Source organism: Tachypleus tridentatus, chromosome 1 (genome assembly GCF_004210375.1).
Source record: "Tachypleus tridentatus isolate NWPU-2018 chromosome 1, ASM421037v1, whole genome shotgun sequence".
Lineage (NCBI taxonomy): Eukaryota > Metazoa > Arthropoda > Merostomata > Xiphosura > Limulidae > Tachypleus > Tachypleus tridentatus.
The window spans coordinates 80,808,341-80,821,941 of NC_134825.1; the positions used below are offsets into that span (position 1 = coordinate 80,808,341).

At 33.3% G+C, this 13,601-nt stretch overlaps 1 non-coding gene and 1 pseudogene across 4 annotated transcripts in view; both read left to right on the top strand.

Annotated features, from left to right (window-relative positions):
* The first annotated feature begins 1,763 nt into the window (after positions 1-1,763).
* The window catches only part of LOC143253284 (protein GVQW3 pseudogene), a 34,296-nt pseudogene continuing 22,458 nt past the window's right edge, over positions 1,764-13,601 (top strand). Inside the window, exon 1 of one of the 3 annotated variants that reach the window (XR_013029488.1) lies at positions 1,764-1,925. The product of XR_013029488.1 is annotated as a protein GVQW3 pseudogene, transcript variant X1 (transcript). Of the gene's footprint in view, positions 1,926-12,676; positions 12,821-13,601 lie in introns of those variants that run through there. The other 2 variants (XR_013029491.1, XR_013029489.1) reach the window with 2 other exon arrangements.
* Positions 13,098-13,171, top strand: TRNAT-AGU (transfer RNA threonine (anticodon AGU)). Its single transcript has one exon. It is a non-coding gene; the product is annotated as a tRNA-Thr (tRNA).

Below are 13,601 nucleotides of genomic sequence, written 5' to 3' on the forward strand. Positions count from 1 at the left end.
TAGCCGTTACGAATTAAAATGTGTCTATTGCTTAAGATAATTTAGTTTCTAATTCGTTACAGGAGTGTCCAAGAAAGTTAATAAGAATAACTTCTATTACCACTACTCAACAGCCTGATACCGCTTTATCAGTAACTTTTAACTTTGTCATCAGTTGAACGAATCACATGACTAATCACACAGAACAAGTTAGTCTAAAAACTTAATAGTCTGAAAACATTTTATAATGTACAATATCATTCACAACGTTGTTTTATAATTTAAAGATCACAATAAACTATCGATAGCATTATCCAATACTCGCTTTGTCAGCTGCGGCATGGCGTCTCGTAAAACCCCTAAATTGGCTCCGAGTTTGTTTTTTTCAAGTATAAACGTTTAGCTTTTAGTTCCGTTATCTGTTGATTCGTTTAAAATATAATTACAGTTTTGGACTCAGGAGATCAAACCCTGTCGAGTGATGTTTTGGGCCATGCAAAAGACTGCATTGATTAATTTATCCTATTCCTGCCTAAAATAACTTCAAGAGCCGCGGCTATTGAGATTTCCCTCTTGTTTTGTATCACTTTTACATACTAGGAATGTAAATTACATTTAAAAATCTACTGGCAGTATTTCATTCTAAAAAACATCCGTTACCTTTGCTATTATTGTTAATTATCTTGACTTGATTTAATCACGAAACAATCACAGTGATTCGGGCAGATTTTTTAAAAACTTCCCACAAAGTTCACAATTATCACAGCTACACTCAAAATAAAGTTAGCTAAAAATTTCACAGATAAGGAGAAAGGATAAACAAATACTTTACAGGGAGTAAATTAAACTCATATTAGTGAAGTAAAAATATTCTGGACACCACACTTGCTTATGAAAGATCAAGCTTCTTTGGTAAGATTTGACTTGGTGGCTGGAGTTATAAAATGACACACTTTCACAAAGTGAAAACTTATTGGATTATCTCAATCCACACATTTGTCAGGCGACATTTCACTTAGTACTTTATAACATATCCTGACGTTGAGCGAGTTGTTTGGTAAAAGTAACACCAACTCCAGTCAACGAACCAACAATGATTAACACATTTCTTTAGCACTGTTTGTTACGGGATACGGACAATGTCTCACCGGATAAAATCTACCTTTTTATTTATTTATTTTTATTACTTTTTGAAGACATCTTGAAAATTTGTTTGTTTCCCAGTGAGAATCTAATTAATTAGGTAATTTGATAATTACTGCTTGTACTTTTCAAGATGAGAAATTACATATTGTTGCAAAAATTCGGCACTTCGTTGCATAAAACTGGTGCTTCACTTGAAAGAAATTGTTATATTTCAATAAAATAATTGTCGTTGTTGTTGTTTTGAATTAAGCACAAAGCTACACAATGGGCTATCTGTGCTCTGCCCACCACGGGTATCGAAACCCGGATTTTATCGTGTAAGTCCGCAGACATGCCGCTGAGCCACTGGGGGGGCATAAAACAATTGTCAAACACATTTTTTCTGTCAAATATAAGAGATTAAAATTTTCAAAAAATTAAATTAGAAAATGCAAAAGACATACGAAAAAAAACAATTTTGTCTGAACACAAAACAAAAATGACGATTCAATTCATGTAAAGAAAACTTAGAAAAACTACCCACAATATAATTTTGACCCTCCCTCATATTAATTAGCGTAATTTGGTGTACCACCCTTTAATGACAGAAGTATAATATAGTCTAGGTTCGAGATACCGGAAATGTGGGGGAGAGTCGGGTAAGTCAAATCCTCCCTTCCCACGACGCGCAATCCTCTCAGTTGTTCTATTGTTTTACATTCGGGAGGTCTTGTTTTGACACCTCTCCATTTAAGAACTGGAAGTTAGTGAAATCACTTTATCATTAGGGAAACTGTAATGGCATCAAGCGTTGTGTAAAGGTAGGATTCTGTTTTCAATTATATTTGTATGTTTATAAAATAAATAAAGGCTGAATCACTTGTTAGAAAATGCACGCATTTCCTAACTTCTCTTCTGAAACCCAATATATATATGAAATATAAATTTGGAAATAAAACGTAATAAATTTGATTCCCCCACCTAAAAGTTTGTTTGTTTTTTTGAATTTCGCACAAAGCTACTCGAAGGCTATCTGTGCTAGCCGTCCCTAATTTAGCAGTGTAAGACTAGAGGGAAGGAAACTAGTCATCACCACCCACTGCCAACTCTTGGGCTACTCTTTTACCAACGAATAGTGGATTGACCGTCACATTATAACGCCCCCACGGCTGAAAGGGCGAGCATGTTTGGCGCGACGGGGATGCGAACCCGCGACCCTCAGATTACGAGTCGCACGCCTTAACACGCTTGGCCATGCCGGGCCACCCATCTAAAAGTATTTACTCTGAAACCTGAATATAATAATTTCAAAACTATTTCTTTAGTGTGTAATCTGCCTGAGGTAGGTGGTAATAACAGTAAGATGACTACACCTTGCTCATAGGGGCACTAGCTAAACATACATAAAAAATAAAGGAAAAGTTTGATAAGTTTCACTTAAGCATACTGGAATAAAAATATAATCATATTCTGTTTAAACAATGGTATCTTACCAATTGCCACTAGCCACTCCACCCTTCATTTTATCAGGGCATTTCCAAAATTGAACTTTAAAATTCTATTTGAAGGCCGAATTGTGAAGACTAATTACCCAAGAAGAAATTTTAATAAATACTTCTTAGGTGACAAGCAAGTCACTACAACATTACAAATTAGGTAACAGAAGTATATGAGGCAAATTAAATAGGTTGGCAAGATTTATTTGGCTGAGCAAATTAAGTGAATATGCATCACAGGAGCAACCATTACAGCAGGATCCAGGACTTGCATAAGGACCCTGGAAGCTCTTGGGTTCTGGATGAAATTTATGTATTTTCCAGCTTTACCTGATAGTAGATATCTTTATTATTTTTTATACATTTTTACTGGGACAGAGCGAAAAGTGGGGTCACGCACTACCCTGTTTCTTTTGTTACTGAAAAACTGTAATGAACAATAAATCTCTACACTTTCAGCCAGTGTGGCATTATAATGTTATGGTCAATCTCATTATTTCTTAGTAAAAGAGTACACTAAGCATTAGCGGTAAGTGATGAAAACTTGTTTCCTTCTCTCTGGTCTTTCACTGCTAAATTAGGGATAACCAACACAGATAGCCCTCACATAGTTTTTCATGAAATTCACACCAGGCTAATTAAATCTTCAATAGCCAAAGTTAACAAAATAAAGAAAAAAGTTTATAAAAACTGGAATTGAACTTAGGGTATTATTCAAAAGTAAACATGGTAAAAAATTTAAAGCTTAGAATTACAACAATAATTTAAAATAGTAAGTGTGTTTATTTATATAAAAACCAAATTCAAGGTGATGAACAAACTAAAACATTTAAAATCTTAAACACAAGAAATATTACATAATAAATTAAAAAACCTAACAACAGAATGGTAAGTAAGTGAAAGTCAATACATTATACCAAAATTAAAAAGTTTAGAAATTCACAGAATTTAAATTCAAAATAAGCACAACTTGGCTCATATTTAAAGAATACATTAAATGTGTTGAGACAAAGAGTAACTAGATTATCTTGTTATTTAATGTTATTTAATGGTATCCCACAACTCAAAGTTACCTATGTCAAAAGTCATGCTTATATTATATGCAAGGGAAGATAATTTTCCTACACGTACTGATCAGTGAAGAATACTGTACAACACCTAAATAACTAAATGCATAAAAATTTAAACTCAAGATATGTATACAGCCAAAGATTTTGCATCACTTCTATAAAGCAACATTAGACAATTCCAAAATGATACATGGAATACACTGCAAATAAAACAGTACTGTTATTATGGCTTCTGGTAGACTTTCACAATATAATTTTGCAGTTTATTTGATTAAATCATCTTAAGTAAAATATATTAATGATATCCATATGTATATATTTCTTTCAGTATACCTTAATCCTAAAAATTCTGAGATGATACAAAACTTTTGGTCATTGCTCTACAGAATGAAACTAAACATAGAAAAAAAAAACTAAATATAATGAGGTACAAAATAACAATTACAATAAACGTTTATATAAATAAGTATAAAACTCAAGAGATAAATAAAGGAAATCTGAGACAAAACATTGAATAATAAAACAGAATTTATATAAAATAAACACTAAAATTGAAAGAAAATTTACCATTACATTAAATACCTTCAACATGTAGACATTTAAACATAAATTTAAAGATCTCAAAGTACATAAAACAAGTAACTCTTCACATATATGTAATTGAACACCAGTGAACTTATGGAAAACAGTTGCATTTAATGTAATATCTGGCCAAATCCAGAAATGTATTAAGTACATAACAAAACACAACACAAAATTAGTTAATTAAACTGATGCTACTCTAGCCAAGAGAGACAAAACATAAAAATAAGATTAAATGCACCATAAAAGATTCCCTATCATAATACAGTAGAACCAAACCAAATCAAAGTGATATAATAAAAAACTGAACTGTCAAATTCATTAAATTGCATATAAATAATTTTGAGAGAGAAACTGAAGTAGTATAATGCAAACAACTTAAAACCTTAGGTAAACACCCAATTCATGAGGACTGCAGATAGTTATTGAAAGATTCTTTGGATAATCATTGTTTGGTGTGTTTTATTAGGAGTTTCAAAGGAAATCCTACATTTTCTATTTTTCTCTGCTATGCAGCAAAGATACTTGGTGCTATAAGAAGCAGTTCTTTGCTGCTAGTTGCCAGACCATTGTGTTGCTCCATCCTTGGTACTGATCCAGTTCTCACTAGCAAACTGGATGGTCATGGATCCAGGCATGAGATACACCATGATCAAGAATTAGTTTTTATAACAAATCATTGTAATCCACATTTCCAGATTCTTGAAGTTCATCACCCATTATACTGATGTACAGTCCACTTTAATACTGAACTTTCCAGCTTACAGATAACTGCAATAATGTTGAAAACCCACAACTCTGTTATGGAGTATTAGCACTCAGTGGCTATTAACTGAGACTAGCATGCTACACACCTTCATGCATTTGAAACAGTACTGCACCTATTTCATTATCACTGATATTGGTATTCCAGATGTATGGAACATGTCAGAAATAAGCCAACAATGGAGCATTATATAAAGCACAGTACGTTGACTGAAATGTTTGATCAGAGTCTTCAAGCAACTTCAGTAATACACAGCTACCTTGGAGAAGTTGGCCACAAACCAGTATTAATATGCTTTGAAATCTTAAAAGTCACACAAACGCATCAGTAAAGCCCAGTAAAGTTAGCCTCAGACTGTTAGCACAGTCTTCTACTAGTTCTTTCAGATGTTTAGTAAAATGTGCACAATGTTTAGACATTGTGCAGATTTGGTGATGCTATCTACACAGTTGACCTCCACAAACATTTACTTCCATTAAGAGTTAATAACTATTCTACTAAAATATGACTAGGCGAGTACAGTTACAGGTCAGTACCATAATAATGCTACCCCTCAGAAGGTAACCACTCGTACAACATAGTTTCTGAAAGGAAAACAGCGCGTTTATTATATTAGTTATCTTACCACAAAAGATATCAACAGTTTAACCAAATTTAGCAGCAGTTATCTTTGTTTGTCAAGAAACAATTATGTGCGAGATATAATTAAAAGTAAGATATGGACGTTCAAACTGAAGTACACTTGTCAATGTACAGTGTCTTATACGCACCAACTGTTCCGCGAAGCCATGTAATTACCAGATATACTTGAAGTCTGTATGTCGATTACATACATTTTAACCCTGGCACGTGGAAGAACACACAAAGTTAGGTGATAGAAGTAATGACTCATCTAACCAAAGTCATCAATAACTCCTTACACAACGTCCACGTCTTTAAATTTATGAAAAAAGTATACATTATTATAAGCATACCGTCAGGATAACGAATTTCAGTCTGAAATTTTCAGAAGCTGAATTTCTATTAAATATTGAGGCATATAATACAAAAATGTCTCAATTACAATTTGTACGACAGCAACAGAGTTTCTCGATCTTTATGACTGACCTTGAGATATATAAACAATCTTCAGTAGTATGCATCACGACCAACATGTGCAGTTGAATGACACAGTCATGTGATGCACAAAAAGAAAAGATATATAGTTAAATAACTTGTCTAAAGGCATGCAGCAGATATAACATAGTCTCACACATCGAGAATTAATAATTTAGCATTTTTCAAGATCACACTTAATAGAGTGATCAATAGACATTCATAATTACAGTTAAAAATAAGAGATAGGAACAATCTTATTTCGCTTTTTATAATACCACAATATAAAACTGTTAAACATTCAATAACATTATAGGTTCATAAAGCGTATTTTCTGATTAAGACGTTAGAAATAAAATCGTAGCACAAAAACAATCTTAAAAACAACAACAAATAAATAAAAGGTCACAGTTACATAAGCCTGACTAAATTACTTATTGTTATCACTCTGCTCTGAGAAAGATTGTTATACACGCGCTCACGCAACATGATATAGCTTAATTCACCTTGCTTATAATACTTGCTGAATTAAGAAATTAAGAACGAATTGAAACACTAAACTGTTTTCTTACAGAGTTTGGGTGGGATGGTTTTATTTCCAGTTGTTGGCCAACCGGATGGTGTCACTGCAAATTTCCTGTTATAACAAATGAAACTAGATTATAATTGCATGCTTAAATTTTGCTTCTAAAAATGTCACATGTAATTTAACAGAAGAGTTCACATACGTAAAATCTTGCTTTTTAAACCAAGCATGTTAAGCCTAACTTCCTGTAAATTAACACTTGCCGATTGATTATATTGGATATTGCTTGTCTGAAGTAATGTTTGTATGACTTCCCGCAAGTATACAGGTGGGTAGTCGAGGGGGTTCAGCCGAACCTCCTATTTTTGTGATATAAAACATTATGATTATATAGTTACTGTGCAGTTGATTCAGGTATCTACCTTTTACACACTCTACATTCTTATGATGAAGTATTATCAACTTTTAGCTTGAAATAATTACATGCCCCAAGATCCAACGTGTGTTGGCTCTTACTTTACAAATTTGACCCCCCCCTTCTGACATTCTGCGTTCGTGCCTGGACTTCAACAATGAATGAAAATTAATAGAATTATTCATCAACTGTTAAGATACATATGTAACTTATCGTGATACATGCGCAGGTCAAAAATGCGCGTACGTTAAGTTTTTAGATGAATTTTATCCAAACCATTACCTGTCGAAGGTGTGTGTTTGTATTCACTTTATAACTGGTTAACCGCTGACCAACTGCCACCGTAACTGGCATGTACTGTTAGGACATCCGGGACGAAGGAGGGATCTACATTGGGTTCTGGCCTCTATGTCACCACTGAGGGCTCCCGTTACTGAAGATGTTTATCATCTTTTCTGGTAGGATGTATGTATATACATAATCGAGCATATACATCAACTAGTTATCGTACTCAGTCTCAAAGAACTGTTTCATACGTGATTGCATTTACTACAAAACCACTAATTTCATGGTAAATGGATTATTGTAATTAGTCATCTCAGTTTATTTGTACAGGTTTATTTATATGCAACATTCAGATATCCATGAACATTTTGGTGACTTTTGCGGTACTATACAATATTGAAGTACTACATATATCTTAGATGGATGGAATATTTCCTTCATATTCTGATGTTAGTATCGTCTGATGGCTGCGACCCATGAAGTATTTCAGTAACGTGCTTAATTTATCTAAATCCTGTCATTTTACTTTGTCCACATTCATGAAAATAAACTAAACTGCGTTTATTAACTTTAAGTGTATTAAAATAATTCTTATTAGAAAAGCCATTTTTATGTATATGTAAAATATATACTTACTAATTTTTTTTGGAATTTATTATTTTACCTTACAATCTTATCGGTTTAAGAGTTATTTTGAAAAGCAATCGGAGATAAAGACAAAGCCATAGGATACATATTGTCGTCCAGTGGGAAAGCGGAAATTTATAGACTTACACTATAATCCGAGGTCCGATTCCCTGCGGTGAACACGGGATATAATTTAATAATGGTTTACTCCGAGAAACAACCAGCGGTACTTACATATATTTATTAATAACTTTCACCATAACTTCACATATACGTTTTTGTATCGCTAATTTGTTTGATAAATAAATTTTAATTGTCGTTTATTCTGCAACTTAACAGTATTTTCTCTTTCTGGAACAAACCAATGATTTATTTGGAATAATTAAGTGCAGCCTACCTACCACCCACCTCCCCTCAAGTACCACACAGAGTCAATGTACAGTAGCTTTGCTCTACAAGAAACAAACCAATACGGTGAATGATGCTAATATGTCTACTTTTAATATATCGTTGATTATGGTTCTGATTGGGAAGCACAGTGACTGATGCTGATATGTCTATAACGCTAAAAACGAGTTTCGATACCCACGGTTGGCACAATACATCCATTTTGTAGCTTTGTGCTTAATAACAAACAATTAAAATTAAAGGCAACTTACTTGATGGGTATAGTGTCACGTGACTAGTTCACTTACTTTAGTACATCTATAATGTAGGCGAGTATTGATAGTGCAGTTTGCAATAAAACAGTACCCTATCAAATGGAACACTTGTAAATTGTTCATATGTACTATTACTTTAACTTACAACAAAAGTAACTTACAGTGTAACTTCCTAGACTTCCCAAACATGTATTTCCAAGTACTGACATAATTACAAATTTATGCCTCAATCTGTTCACCACTTGCTATTTTTTGAGTGAGTAAATGAAGGTTAAAAAAATAATCTCAGTACTGGTGTATTTAGTACTAATAAAAGGCGCCTTGCGGCTCAGCGGCAAATCTGACAACGTTAAAAGCATGTTTCGATACCAGTGAGGGGGGAGGGGCACGGTACAAATAATCCATCGTTTAGCTTTGCGTTTAACAACAAACAATTGGTTTATGGAGTTGAAATTTATTAAATCGATACTTTTAGTTTCATTTTATAACTGCGTTCTTCATTAGTCCGTCTTTTCTGTGAATATTAATTTTTCACGATTGGTATAACTGTCAAGAAGACTAGTTTCTAGTATTGTAAATGCTATTACTTATTTTAATCAAGCTCAGATATCTGGCCACCCAACAAATGTTGAAAATATTGCTGTTTAATGAAACAATGCTTAATACCTCTACAAACTAAAATTGATGTTACATCGAGAGCATTTGGAACAAGTTTTTGTTTTTGGAAAGAACGGTTAGAAAACTGATTTCCATAGATCCATCCACGACTACTCTATAATTGGTTAGTGTAGGATGGGCTAGGAGCCGTTGTCATCATTGTCTCTCCAATAGGATGAGCTATAATGCTACAAATTATTTTCAAAAGTTCCAACAGCCAAATAATATATATGCTTGTGGTCCACTTATCTGAACATTAAAAACGTTTCTCTGTTTCATTTTGATTATTCTTATTGGATACTGTGTTTGTAGTTGTTTTATTTAGTAAAATTCTATATACGGTAGATACACATACATGTTTTCAAAACACTGAATACGTAATCAAATCGATAACAATAGTGCAATTAACACTATAAAACTACGCATTTATTTTCTAATTATTACTCATACTTACAAAAGTGGTTGTGCTTAACACTTCTTTTCTGCTAATAGCTATAAACATAAATACATTCAAATAAATGTATTCGAATGTATCTTTTTCAAAGTTTTGGATGAAAGATCTAAAATAGAGATTAGAAGAATATATATGAAACGACAAGGTGACCCCTTTACTACCTAAGATGCTGTTGGCATCAGAAAGTTATTTAACCGGGTTTTTTTCAAAACGACCATGGACTTTAAGCCCATATTACTGCCTTCCGTATAAGGTAGCAACAACGAGTGCCACCTCTTGGCTCTCTTTCCGACAATAAGCGTGACTCCGATATTAGGGCACAAATAATAGGTTTAAAAATCAGAGAAAAATATATTAATTGTATCGAAGTAGTCTACTTCTTTTTTCCTTCAGCACTCGGAACTTGGATGATAATTTTCTTTCGTTGCTTAAAGTACTTGATAAAATATTGTATAAACATTGTATTTTAAAAATTAATGCAATACTAAACAAAAAAGTTAAAATCGTCAACGTGTCAATTGTTAACGATATTAGGAAAGCACCAAAAGAAAATACTCAAAATAATATCCACTAAATAAAACCAAAATCTTTACTTGAAGATATACCCATATCCTTTGACTTACGAAAGGGATACGTTCTTCGAGAACGTAACGAGTAACGAAAAAATATAAATCTAAAACGCTTTTCCCATTATTTTAAACTTAAAGGTAAAAATGGGGAATACATTACTGATCCAAACTTTTTGGCCACATTAGCGTAACATTTTCTTTCACAATAACAGAAAAATACTGTTATAATTAACACAAACAAAAACCTGAACTAAAAAGACTTTTCAAAAATAAAATAAAAAAGGTAGTTCTTGATGACAAGAAACCCACTTGAATTAAAAATGTACCTGAAGATGACCTCGGAAGGTCGAAACATTGTTCTCTCCTTACCAGTAAATGTGTTAATACCCATACCAACCGTTCTGAGATACATTTTAAAAAAGGTAGTATACTGTACTTGTCAAGATGTAGTTGTTACTTTGCTTGGCGAGATGGCAGGGAGTAGCGCGCTGTTAAAAATTTCGTCTATAGCGATCTAGTGAATTTGAAATATTATACATGGCCTTATGAATAAGGTCGAAAGAAGTATTCATAATGCAAACTGTTAATTCAGCATTATCGTCTACTGTAACAAAACCAAACAACTATACAGAAGAAGAAGAGGTAAAAAATGTACCTGACCCCTTCCCTCCCAAATGTTGCAACCGAATGCTGATGCAGACCTTTGATTTGAATGATTTTAATTTGGATTTCGTAGTAGTGAAAAGTAGCTCAGTAACTAAAGGTATTTCAATATCATATCAGAGTAAAATAGGTTTTTAGTTATTTAAAATTCCTAATAGTGAAAAATTTATTCTTAACTTAAAACTTTTTCAATTACTTTTACGTAAATTTTCTTCATATAAAAAATCTGCGAATGCATATAATAAAAGATGCCTATAAAGTTAATTACGTTATAGCAGAATAAGATTAACTGAACATCCGTAAATCGAGGAATAGCTTGTTTGTTTTTTGAATTTCGCATAAAGCTACTCGAGGGCTATCTGTGCTAGCCGTCCCTAATTTAGCAGTGTAAGACCAGAGGGAAGGCAGCTAGTCATCACCATCCACCGCAAACTCTTGGGCTACTCTTTTACCAACGAATAGTGGGATTGACCGTAACATTATAACGCCCCCACGGCTGAAAGGGCGAACATGTTTGGCGCGACGGGGATGCGAACCCGCGACCCTCAGATTAGGAGTCGCACGCCTTAACACGCTTGGCTATGCCGGGCCCCGAGGAATAGATAAACTTCGTAGATTAATCGCCACATATTATTTAGATTTGATACTAATGAAGTATTTGGCGTTACATGATATGGTAGGTGGTATACGGACAATGTTTTACCAGGTTTTGGAAAACAAGAACAATGTCTCACCCAAATGATTTTTATCTAGTCTATCTTTTTATTTATTTTTTAAAGACATCTTGAAAGTCTGCATGTTTGCAATTTAGGTTTATATGTTTCAAAGTGAGAACTTAATTGTGTCAGGAAAACTACTTAAAAAGAGTGTTTGTTTCCCAGTGAGAATCTAATTTGATAGGCAATTTAGTAATTATAGCTTGTATTTTTCTATTCAAAAATTCGGCACCTTGTTGCATAAAAATGGCATCTCATTAGAAAGAAATGGTTGTGTTTCAATAAAATAAACGTCAAACATATTTTTCAGCTGAATACAACATTAAAATTTTTAAAATTTGGTCAAAAATATAAAAGACATATTTATACGAGAAAAAAAAACAATTTTATCTGAACACACAACAAAACTACAACAATTCAATTAATGTGAAAAAAAAAAAAAACTTAAGGGGAATTGCCCACAATTGAAACATCGTTCAAAAACTTCTTGTGTATTCATAAACATTAGAGAAATTTTGGCGGTCACCCTCATTTGATTACCGCATTCAAATCTTATAGCTAAAATTTTTTACAAAGTACACATTTTAGGCTTTATCAAAATAATGCGAAATGTTTGCAACAAACTGCCAAATCTTTACAAAATTGTATTGATGAATTGGAATGCAACATGAACATGTTATTTTGTTTTAAGCGAGAGTCAGTAATCTTTGAAGTTTGTTTGTTTTTTGAATTTCGCGCAAAGCTACTTGAGGGCTATTTGCGTTAGCTGTTCCTAATTTAGCAGTGTAAGACTAGAGGGAAGGCAGCTAGTTATCACCACCCACCGCCAACTCTTGGGCTACTCTTTTACCAACGAATAGGGGAATTGACTGTCACATTATTATAATGCCCCCACGGTTGAAAGGGGGAGTATGTTTGGTGCGATCGGAATTAGAACCCGCGACCCTCGGATTACGAATCAAACTCTTAACACGCTTGGCTATGCCGGGCCGTCTTGGAAGTGAGGCATTGTAAATCTGAAGATGACCTAAGAAGATCAAACTTTGTTCTCTGCTATATTTTGGTAAAAAGTTTTAATACTCATACCAGCTGAGATGCATTTTTACTTCAAGTGGGTCTTTTGTTATCACCAGGTAAGACATTGTCCGTTATCTGTGGAAGGCGACGAAATGCATTCAACATCTCGAATATAGCGAGTATAACTGTTAAGTTCACTATAGGTTATTAGGCCAAGAACACGAGTAATTATACGAAAATGAGATGAAAGAAAACAATTTTATACGCTATAACTAAGAGGTAAATAAAATGCTTGGATGAAATTATTTATTTCAAAATCAAATATCAGAACATTATGACATATTAATATTCATATTTATAGTACATTAGTATTAAGTAACGACCTGTAAAAATGGCGCCGTGGCTTAGTTGGTTAAAGCGCCTGTCTAGTAAACAGGAGATCATGGGTTCGAATCCCATCGGTGCCTAATATTTCTGATTTATATTTAAAGTATTAGAACAAGCAACAAAAGTGTTTTAAAAGTCTTTAACAATGATTAACCACAATTTTGTATTATTCTCAATTATGATACATCAGTTAATAGACGTAATTAAGTATAGCAATTATTTAAATGAACGGTTTGAAAAGTGATTTTAGCGTAAAATCTCTTTATCAAATTTCTAGTACACAATTCATTTTTGGACTACAATACTTATTTTGGAGGGTAACTAGTCGTTCACTCCTTTGAAGAGACTTGCGTTCTTTGCCATTTTGTAAATTATTGCATATCTCGTCCTAGTGCTTAGCTGCACATGTACGTTAAACTCACTTTCTGATGTTTCTGTAAGTGTGAAAAATGTGAGTTATTATTTGTTATGCGTGACCTAGGAATTTTAAGAAGAAAATGCAAACATAAA